The sequence below is a fragment of the Elaeis guineensis genome, chromosome 5, assembly GCF_000442705.2.
Source record: "Elaeis guineensis isolate ETL-2024a chromosome 5, EG11, whole genome shotgun sequence".
NCBI classification, from domain to species: domain Eukaryota; kingdom Viridiplantae; phylum Streptophyta; class Magnoliopsida; order Arecales; family Arecaceae; genus Elaeis; species Elaeis guineensis.
The window spans coordinates 130,544,416-130,556,877 of NC_025997.2; positions in this window are offsets into that span (position 1 = coordinate 130,544,416).

The following is a 12,462-nucleotide window of genomic DNA, read 5'->3' on the forward strand; positions in this document are numbered from 1 at the left end:
GGTCTGATCATAAAGGAGTTTGCGGAAAATGGAGAGAAGGAACGAAAATTCCTGTAAAATGGGGGGAAGCCTTTTTTTTGTTTGATTAAAATTTTAAAAGAAGAGATAATATAAAAAGTTCTTTCCATGAGAAGATGTTTCCCATATCTCATGAGCATTATAAGGAGTAGATGAGTTTTGAAATTTCTCATAAAATAAAAGTTGATGAAGCTTTTTTCCTCCTAAAAATATTCTTCGAATATTATCCTTATAAATATTAATATAATATAATATTAATATTTATATTTATATAATATGATATTTATTTTAATATAAATATTATAATATTTATAATATATTAATATTATTTTAGTATTTATTGTAATTTGATGTTTTATATATATATATATATATATATATATATATATATATATATATATATATATATATATATATATATATATACACACTAGCTTAGAATCCAATGCAATGTACGGTATGTATTTATTTCTTCAAATAATATTTTTATAAATTAAAAATTTAATATAATATAAAAAATATTATAGATGATATCAAATATTTTAAATAAAAAATAAACTCAAAATATTTAAATAACATAATAATAATAAGTTATATAACTATTTTTGTCTTTTGCTGGCAGAGAAATTATTTTTTGAATCAATATTTTTAGCATCAATTGTTTCAGAATTCTCATCATCAAGCAGAGCATGATCATCTATTTGTATCTCACATACATCTCTTTTCTTCGTAGTCATATAAGTAACAGAAATTTTATTCTCATCTACTTTAATCTGTAAAAAAAATTAGTTATCAATTATTAGAATAAAATATATAAATATAATCATCCATATGTAAAAGAATAAAAATACATCACTCACAATAAATTTTTTTCGATTTCTCTTGCCTTCTGATTCGTTGCATGCATCATTCGAAATTATTTTAACAGCAGTGTAGCTTAGTCCTCCTTGTTTGAGATTGTATTCATCAATTTTAATTTGGAAGATATAATTTTTTCTTATAACTTTTCTGATTTCTAAAAAAATAGTAGAATCATCATCTTTCCGCATGAAGAGAAATACACGACTCGATATCATCAAGTAATTTATTGAATGAATAAAATATAAAATATATACTGCATGTACTTTATCCATGCATAATTCTTTAGCTGATTTGCCTATTAACCGTTGAGCAACTTTATCAAAAAAGATAAATGATGCAATTCTAGTATAATTCTCTGCATGAAATTATAATCGGTATCTAAAGAACAGAAAAGAATAGAACCAAATTAAAATTTGTTATAACTAACAAATAAAAAATTATAATGGACATGAGCAAGTGATGTGATATTAAAATATCTAATATATAAATTTTTATTTTTTTTATGATCTAAAGTATATATTTATCTTTTATCAGTAAATTCTAAATATCAAATACGAAACAAACTTGACATTAGATATTTAAGCTCTATATTGCATCGATCACACTAGAATCCAATATCAGTGCATCTTACTTTTTTCTGATAAACTTAGCATGCTGTATAGCACCATCCATATCTTATTTCGATATTGTTAATTAGAACCTCACAATTAAAGATAGTCTCCTATAAATCAAATAGTTCAATATATATGTCACGCCCCGAACCCAACACCCGGGTCGGATACGTGATGGCCGCACACTCCTTAGAGCAAGCCCTAAAGAATATGCAAGGCCAAATTAAATCATTACAACCTTATCAACCATAATATTTAATTTCAATAATAATTCATAAAACTTTGTATAGGTACAATTAAATTTTTTCAGTTCTCTGACCAGGTACTATAACACTCTATCTATCCATCTGCTCACCCATAAATCTAAGCCATGGCCAATCATGAACATCCTGTATCTCTGAAAAGAAAAGAAAGATGAAGGGGTGTGAGCTTTACAGCCCAGTAAGAATTCCCATATCACACTGATATAGTAATATAGTCTGAAAATAAAGAATAACAATAAAATATAAAATCTCATGTTCAATGTCCAGAATAATGCAAACATTCATAAATTTGCTGTCTTGTCAAAATAGATGCATCATCATATGTTAACAGGTGAAACACTTTTGTTCAACAATTGTTTCATGCCTTATCTTTCATTTCTCTTTCCATAATCACATGACTTTTAACATTTTCTTTCTGGCTCTGGACTATCCAAGTCTATACCTCAGTCATCATCCGGATCGAATCCACTTTAAAAAGTCTTTCAAGACTGTCCCAGGATGAGCTCCTGGCCGGCTGTCCCACGTACCAAAGTCCGTGAGAGGCTGTCCCAGGCATAAGCTCCTGGCGGGCTGTCCCAGGCATGAGCTCCTGGCCGGCTGATCCACCTGTAAGCCAGTGGGGGCTGTCCCAGGCATAAGCTCCTGGCGGGCTGTCCCAGGCATAAGCTCCTGGCCGGCTGTTCCACATGACAAGGCTAGTCCATACCATATATCTCTTTCTTTTCATTTAATCATTATGTGTTGATTTCATCAATCAATTCTGTCTTGCATTATGATCAATTCAGATATGTCATATCCATATAATCATGCCATCAATCTCTGATACATATATATTGACATAACATACTCATGCTCAAAATCAAATAACAGTATCTCAGGTATAATAAATTCATCGATCTCAAATCCGATAACGCAAAACCAATAATGCAACACCAACAGTAAAATAGCATATATAATAGTGATCATGTACAGGGATTCTTACCTTTACCGGTGACTGATCCAAACACAGAAATTAATGTTCTTCTTTGATTTATGAATTTCTCTAACAAGATATTCCACTCGATATCATATGCAGACAATCATCTCTTCATAACCCTGATCAATATAAAGATCACATATATGGAGAAAATTACCGATAATCGACATGATAACACAAATCTAGGATCTCTCTTAGGATTAACCAAAATTAGGATTTACCTAAGTATCTGGATCCTCCACTGATCCATAAGACTTCTAGAGAGAGAAAATCCATGAAGAGAGAGAAAATTCTAGAGAGAGAAAGTAGAAAGATAAAGTGGAGAGAGAAACCTTCGTATCCTTCCGATGAGGCAATCATGGTCGAGACCATCAGAGGTCCTATCAGGGTGACTTAATATGAATCAAGTGTTACAAATTTCAAATAGGATTGGATTGGGATCAGACCTACTGCACGAATTTCAGAGCAACCTCAATTCATCATATTTTTAATTCAAATATATCCTAGGGTCTGTGATGCAATCAGAGAGAGAGTAGAAAGATTCTAGAGAGATAAAATCCACAAAAAGAGAGAAAGATCTAGAGAGAGAAAATAGAGAGAGAATCTAGAGAGAGAAATTGGAGAGAGAAGGTAGAGAGAGGAGAGAGAAAAGAGAGAGAAAGAAGAGAGAAAGGAGAGAGGAAAATTTTCTCCTTCTTCTTCTTTTTTATTTTATTTTATTTTATTTTTATTTTTATTTTTATTTTTCTCTTTCTCTTTTTTTTCTTTTTCTTTTTCCTTTTTCTTTTCTTTTTCTTTTTCCTTTTTCTTTTCTTTTTCTTTTCTTCTTCTTCTTCCTTTCTTCTTTTCTTCCCACGGGTTCCGTTGGGCCAAAACAGGGGAGGAAAAAGAGGGTGGCTCGGGCTCCGACGACTTGGCCGGAGATCCGGCAACGACGGTCGAGCATGCAAGCTGGCCGACGGCAGGGTCACCCTCCTTGTTGCCGGCGACAGAGAAGGAAGAAAATCATAAAAATAGGGTATCCCTGTTTGAGCCCGAACCGGAAGCCCGAACCGGCACCTCGTCGGCTTCCAAAAAACACCGGTGACCGGAGAATAACAAGGAGAAGAGGAAATACCTTGTTCCGGCGGCCAAAACAGCTCCGGCGACCTCTTTTCTTTCGATCAACCACCACGAAAATCTCTGAGAAAAATCCCTCAAATCCCTTGATTTACTTCGAAATTTTTGTTGTAAATTCCTAAAGGAAGGTTGGAGGATCTTATAGTGGAGGTTTCCTATCCTAGCCGGACTCTTTGAGTCCGATTTTGCCGGAAATCGTGAAGGAAGAAGACTCCGGCTAGGAGTCTTCCTCCTTCTCTGTTCTGTTTTTTTTTTTTTGTGTTGTTGGGCCATCTGGGCTACAGGCCCAAGTAAACGGGTTGCTACAATCTCCCCCCTTAAAAAAATTTCGTCCTCGAAATTAGATTATGTCGTTTGAGATATCTATTTCAAAGTATACATTCTTCATGTCATTCTCAAGCTTACGATAATATCATATATATTATTTATTTCTCATGATCTTATTATAACAAAATTATTTAAAATTTCAAACTCATCCCTTCTTATTGATTTTTCAACTTTTTGAAGAACTGTAACATTTTAAACTTGTATTAATATACTACCATTATTTGTCTAATACATTTCACTCGAAATTCATAATTATCTCAGACTATCTTTTGATAGAAAAATAAATAAATATCAAACATCGATCACTCTTTACAATCATCGATTTCTTTCTTCACTTGATCTTTCAACAAATTTTATATGTAGACTCTCATCTTAAGAAAAATCTCAATCTTCTATATCAGTTCGAGTAACAATATTAGATTTAAAAAAAAATATGAGATCTATGTCAGGACATTCTAAGTTTGAACTAATATCAGAACTATCAAGCTGTTAATAAACTTGAGATATCTAAGATTTCTTGGCATTATCTACAATGAAGCAACCTACTAACAAAATTTATCCGACTATGATCAGATTAAAAAATTATTCTTTATTAACAACTAATGTATTCTATCATAATATCTTTTGATTTAAAAGATTAATATTTCTAATCAATTTAGACCATCACGCTTTTGCTGCGCACTCTGATCTTAATTTATCAAATTATATAATTATATCAAAAATAAAAATATCCTTATATGTTAGATCAATCCAAGATAGATCTAACCTTCAAATTTCATATAAGATTTAGGGCAAAATTTTAAGTTTCTTTATCTTTACTACCTTTGGGTATAGTATACAAAAATTAAATCTTGATCCACTTTCTATGTTCGAAAATATTACATAAGTTTCATCACTCTTTCAAGAATCTGACATGTCTAGAATCGATTGGAGTTAACCTTAGATTTACCTTACAATCATCTAGATAATTTCTAAATCAATCTTCCTTTTTTAAAAGAATTACTTCTAACTTGACAAACTAGAAGGACTCAAGCCAACATCCTTAAGTAGAATCAACTTGATTATTTCTTATAGAATTCTCTTCATCATAACTCTTAATATTAATCAATAAATCTATACAAAATCTTGTCCCTTGTATAAGTCATTCAAACTTTAACACTAGTAAGATGTCTTAGATCAATTTAAAAATCCAAACTTTGACTTGAATAATTAATACACTTCATCATCTTCAACAGTCACAAAAAAAAAAATCTAATCCAAAGATAATAATACGAATTATTAAAGATTTCATCATAACCTGTATATCATACTCTGACAAAATAAATTTTCTTCTTTAATTTAACAACAATATCAAAAGACTTTTGATCCACTTAAAAAATAAACTATTGACTTGAAATTCAATGCAACTTGAAAGATCAAAGAATCATATTCAGAATATGATATTTTGAGTAACCAAAGATTTCACCAAGATGTGTATCTCATATTCTCATAATAAAATTCAAGTATATTTTTCATTTAAAATTGAGTTTCATATATGACCTCTTATAGATTCAATGTTCAAAAATATTTCTCTCTCATATGATGAAATTTCTTCTTAGACCATACCCTAATTAGCTTTCTTTTGATAAATCTAAAATTCATAATGCATCAGATAATTATCATCGAAATTAGAAAAAGTATCATGATCTTCAATCATATAAGTTTAACATTCCAAAATCATCGAGTATACTCAACATAACATATCAATACCTCCCGCTTCCTTCCATGGTCAACTCTTCTTATATTCAGGCCACCCTACTAATTGAAATCCAAGATATAACTCGTCAATTCTATTATAGATATCATATGCCACTTATGCATAAATTTTATCTTAATATCTATTGATTCAAAATCTAATTACCGGATCGTTTGTTTTATGTCTATCATGTTCCTTATGATCATAACCTAAGTTTAAATATCACTAGAATTACAATTTTGAATAATTATAACCTTAAACTCAAATACCACTTAAATCATATTTTCTAGTGATCATAACCTAAACTCTAATATCATTCTATCATACCTTTAATGATCCAAATCTTAAACTCTGATATTATCAATCATACTCTAGTGATTATAACCCCAAAGTTTTGATATCATTTATATGACAATCCCTAGTGACCTTAAACTTGGGTTCTAGTACTGTTCTGTCATATCCTAATCACTTGTATCATTGTCTCCGAATAAACGTAACCTAAGCTCTAAGCTCAAATGCCACTCCGTCACATCCTACTGATCTTTACATAAAGTTTTAATATCACTTCATAATCTTAGAAATTTTAAACCTAAGCTCTGATATTATTCTGTCATATTCCAATCACTTATATCATAATCCCTAATGATCCTAACCTATGCTCTGATACCATTCTGTCATATTCCAATCACTTATATCATAATCCCTAATGATCCTAACCTATGCTCTGATACCATTCTGTCACGCCCCGAACCCAACACCCGGGTCGGATACGTGATGGCCGCACACTCCTTAGAGCAAGCCCTAAAGAATATGCAAGGCCAAATTAAATCATTACAACTTTATCAACCATAATATTTAATTTCAATAATAATTCATAAAACTTTGTATAGGTACAATTAAATTTTTTCAGTTCTCTGACCAGGTACTATAACACTCTATCTATCCATCTGCTCACCCATAAATCTAAGCCATGGCCAATCATGAACATCCTGTATCTCTGAAAAGAAAAGAAAGATGAAGGGGTGTGAGCTTTACAGCCCAGTAAGAATTCCCATATCACACTGATATAGTAATATAGTCTGAAAATAAAGAATAACAATAAAATATAAAATCTCATGTTCAATGTCCAGAATAATGCAAACATTCATAAATTTGCTGTCTTGTCAAAATAGATGCATCATCATATGTTAACAGGTGAAACACTTTTGTTCAACAATTGTTTCATGCCTTATCTTTCATTTCTCTTTCCATAATCACATGACTTTTAACATTTTCTTTCTGGCTCTGGACTATCCAAGTCTATACCTCAGTCATCATCCGGATCGAATCCACTTTAAAAAGTCTTTCAAGACTGTCCCAGGATGAGCTCCTGGCCGGCTGTCCCACGTACCAAAGTCCGTGAGAGGCTGTCCCAGGCATAAGCTCCTGGCAGGCTGTCCCAGGCTTGAGCTCCTGGCCGGCTGATCCACCTGTAAGCCAGTGGGGGCTGTCCCAGGCATAAGCTCCTGGCGGACTGTCCCAGGCATAAGCTCCTGGCCGGCTGTTCCACATGACAAGGCTAGTCCATACCATATATCTCTTTCTTTTCATTTAATCATTATGTGTTGATTTCATCAATCAATTCTGTCTTGCATTATGATCAATTCAGATATGTCATATCCATATAATCATGCCATCAATCTCTGATACATATATATTGACATAACATACTCATGCTCAAAATCAAATAACAGTATCTCAGGTATAATAAATTCATCGATCTCAAATCCGATAACGCAAAACCAATAATGCAACACCAACAGTAAAATAGCATATATAATAGTGATCATGTACAGGGATTCTTACCTTTACCGGTGACTGATCCAAACACAGAAATTAATGTTCTTCTTTGATTTATGAATTTCTCTAACAAGATATTCCACTCGATATCATATGCAGACAATCATCTCTTCATAACCCTGATCAATATAAAGATCACATATATGGAGAAAATTACCGATAATCGACATGATAACACAAATCTAGGATCTCTCTTAGGATTAACCAAAATTAGGATTTACCTAAGTATCTGGATCCTCCACTGATCCATAAGACTTCTAGAGAGAGAAAATCCATGAAGAGAGAGAAAATTCTAGAGAGAGAAAGTAGAAAGATAAAGTGGAGAGAGAAACCTTCGTATCCTTCCGATGAGGCAATCATGGTCGAGACCATCAGAGGTCCTATCAGGGTGACTTAATATGAATCAAGTGTTACAAATTTCAAATAGGATTGGATTGGGATCAGACCTACTGCACGAATTTCAGAGCAATCTCAATTCATCATATTTTTAATTCAAATATATCCTAGGGTCTGTGATGCAATCAGAGAGAGAGTAGAAAGATTCTAGAGAGATAAAATCCACAAAAAGAGAGAAAGATCTAGAGAGAGAAAATAGAGAGAGAATCTAGAGAGAGAAATTGGAGAGAGAAGGTAGAGAGAGGAGAGAGAAAAGAGAGAGAAAGAAGAGAGAAAGGAGAGAGAGGAAAATTCTCTCCTTCTTCTTCTTTTTTATTTTATTTTATTTTATTTTTATTTTTATTTTTATTTTCTCTTTCTCTTTTTTTTTCTTTTTCTTTTTCCTTTTTTTTTTCTTTTTCTTTTTCCTTTTTCTTTTCTTTTTCTTTTCTTCTTCTTCTTCCTTTCTTCTTTTCTTCCCACGGGTTCCGTTGGGCCAAAACAGGGGAGGAAAAAGAGGGTGGCTCGGGCTCCGACGACTTGGCCGGAGATCCGGCAACGACGGCCGAGCATGCAAGCTGGCCGGCGGCAGGGTCACCCTCCTTGTTGCCGGCGGCAGAGAAGGAAGAAAATCATAAAAACAGGGTATCCCTATTTGAGCCCGAACCGGAAGCCCGAACCGGCACCTCGTCGGCTTCCAAAAAATACCGGTGACCGGAGAATAACAAGGAGAAGAGGAAATACCTTGTTCCGACGGCCAAAACAGCTCCGGCGACCTCTTTTCTTCCGATCAACCACCACGGAAATCTCTGAGAAAAATCCCTCAAATCCCTTGATTTACTTCGAAATTTTTGTTGTAAATTCCTAAAGGAAGGTTGGAGGATCTTATAGTGGAGGTTTCCTACCCTAGCCGGACTCTTTGAGTCCGATTTTGTCGGAAATCGTGAAGGAAGAAGACTCCGGCTAGGAGTCTTCCTCCTTCTCTGTTCTGTTTTTTTTTTTTTTTTTGTGTTGTTGGGCCATCTGGGCTACAGGCCCAAGTAAACGGGTTGCTACAATATAATTATGATTATATATCTTCAAATATAAATATCAAATTTAAAAAATTTACATAATATATGAATGAAGTTTTAGTACTATATAATTTCAATCACTTGTCCATGACAATCTCACTCGATAGATTTTATCTCTTGAATTATTATCATTTTAATAGACAATAGATTAGCAGAAGAAGTTTGTGATTGGCTTTAGAATATAATTTTTTGAACATCATTTGTACATGATAAATCTTTACAGAAAAAATTATCAAATTTAATTAGTAGTTTGTTATATATAAAATAATTTAACAGTAAGATAACGAATAAGTAAACAATACCTATGATTAAAATTTTTTACTTCAGATATATTCAAGTTGATATAAATTTTTGTTGCATTGGTAGAGGAAAGATAATGCTCACCTATAATATAAATATCCTATTAAGAATAAAATTTTAATATAAAAAAATTAAAAATATTTTTTAAATATCTTGAAATATTTTAACCATCGTTGATATTATAATTAGAATTGAATGTGTGAAATTTTATAAAATTTCAGCTTTATCTATGTAGCCAGTAGCATTACCTCAGAGAGTTACCTTTATCCTCAGACCACTACAATAACATCAGATTGAATTAGAAAGATAAATAATATATTTCTATATAAATTATACAGTACATGTTAAGCAAAATACATACTCAAGCATCAATAGCTCCAAATTGCTTCTTTTAACATTAAAGTTCTGAGCATGAACATTCTCCAAAGGTTTAACGGTAATCAATTTTTCAATAACATCTGTAAAATATAGACATAAAAAGTATTTATTAGTTTAATAAAATAATTAGAAGATTAAGCAAGATACATATATAATTTTATTCTTACCACTAAGATAAATATGATTATTAACTCAATTCACCATTTCATTATAATTTATGAAATAGAATTTGTGCAGATGTGAACATATATCATCTTCTAATATTTTCTTTAATTTTTTGGTCAGCAGAAAAAAAATCTTCTTATCATTCTTTATTGGACGATACATTCCATCAGTGGTATAACTTTGAGATTCATAATCAGATATATATGATCTTCTTTAATAAGCATACGAAATTTCTGTACAATATTTTTTCTGATTATAGCATGCATATGGTTATCCTAACAAACCAACAAATCAAAAAATAAAATATTAATAATTATTGTAAAAAAAATATTAATGAATACAAGAGTGAAAAATATTTGCAAATAGGAAAATAGATACTTCTTCGTCAATAACGAGCATGTCCAAACTTATAAGATCATTATTTTTTATGTTAATTGAATCCTATATTCTGTCAATTCTAACTTTTATCTTTCAGTTGTCTCTCTCATTTGTTAAATTGCTTAATAAATTACACTGCATATTATAGTTGATCAAGAACCTGTAATAAATATATATTAATATCCATAGAATAGTTAAAATAAATATAAAATTGAGATAAAAATATTAACATATAATTACAAACCTTTTATATTAAGAGGAGCAGCTAGATTTGAATAAATCTCTCTATAAACAATATTCTTCATTGAACAATAATCATTGGAATGCTCACCATTATTTATCAATATTTTTAAATCATCTTTGCTAGTTACTCTAGATAGTGCAATATATAGCTGTCCATGAGTAAATACAGGCCTTGGTAAATATATTCCAACTTGTTTTAATGATTGCCCTTGACTCTTATTAATAATCATGGCAAAATACATAGAAAGAGAAAACTGTCTTCACTTTAATACGAAAGGCCATTTAGATTCAGTTGGAGATAAGACCACTCTCGGAATAAACACACGATCACCAATGTTGCTTCTACTGATAACTTCAGCTTCTATAATCTTAAAAAATAATCTTGTTAGTACCAATCTAGTACCATTACAAAGACCAGCACTTTGATTCAAATTTTTTAGTAATATCACTGGTATCCCTATCTTTAACTTTAACTCATGATTTAAAAATCTAAAAAAATTTAAAAAATTAAGAAATTCGATAGATATAAGAGATCTTCTTCTGCATAGTTAGATGATGTCTTGCAAATTAAATCGGCACTTAAGTAAACAACTTCTTCTGCAGATATTGAAGAAAGTATTCTCTCATTTAGTACATCAACAATTTTATTTATAGGTGCGAGAATAGCTCTCTCATTTAAATACTCTCTATTAAGTAATTTTGAACTCAAATTAGAATAAATACTCTATATTATATCATTATATGCATCATTCTGTGGTATGATGATAAAATTCAATAAAAATTCAATCAAGTAGTCTCCATCTCCATCACCAATATCGTCTTTGCCAATTTTCGATATCTAATTATTGAACTAAAAAATATCTTGAGCATTTGTGATAGAATTTTCATTATTCATCAATCTCATATTAGTTTGTAATTTGAATATATGACAATGGTTTCATAAATATGATCTATTAATGAAAGCTTAAACAATAGGAACAACAGGTAGAATCTATCTAAAATCTCCACCAATAAGTACTACTTTTCTTTCAAAAAGTTTATATATATTCTCAGGATCTACGTGGAATAAAATATCTCTTAAACTTCTATCCACAACTTCCAAATAATATCTGTGAGCCATTAGAGCTTCATTTCACATAATAATTTTTGTACTTATGATTAATTCTACGATGACTATCAGATTTAATCTCACAAACTGAATTTTTGTTGATAACTATTGGAATACGAAATCTTGAATGTGCAGTTCTCCTATCAAATAGAAGTAAAGCAGTAATGCTCGAAGATGCAACAGCTAATGTAATTTTTTCTTTAGCTTTAACTGCAGCTAGAATAGTCTTATAAATATAAGTTCTTTTGGTGCCACCATGTCCATAAATAAAAAATAAACCATTACTATTAGTCGAGATTGCTCCCATAATAGTTTTGTAGACAACCAACTGTTCAGTATTAAGACCGGTAAATAAGTTTCTATGTTCTTCTATAACTTTTTCAATATTATAAGATAATTCTTCTTGAATTAAGTGATTTTGTCTCTGATCAAGAAGACTTACATCTAGCAAAGGTACTTGAGGAAAGTCTTTCAAAGACCTACCACCTTTAATTAATAGCTGTTTAATTTCATGAAGAGCATAATTTTTTATCTGTGATTCTGACAATTACAATCGATCAAATTGAAGAACTTATCTCTGCTTATATATAATATCCTCAGAAATTAATTTTCAATTATTCTCCCAAAATTGTAGTGGATCCAATACCTGATAATATAAAAATATTATAACAAATAGAACTCTCATTTATAGAT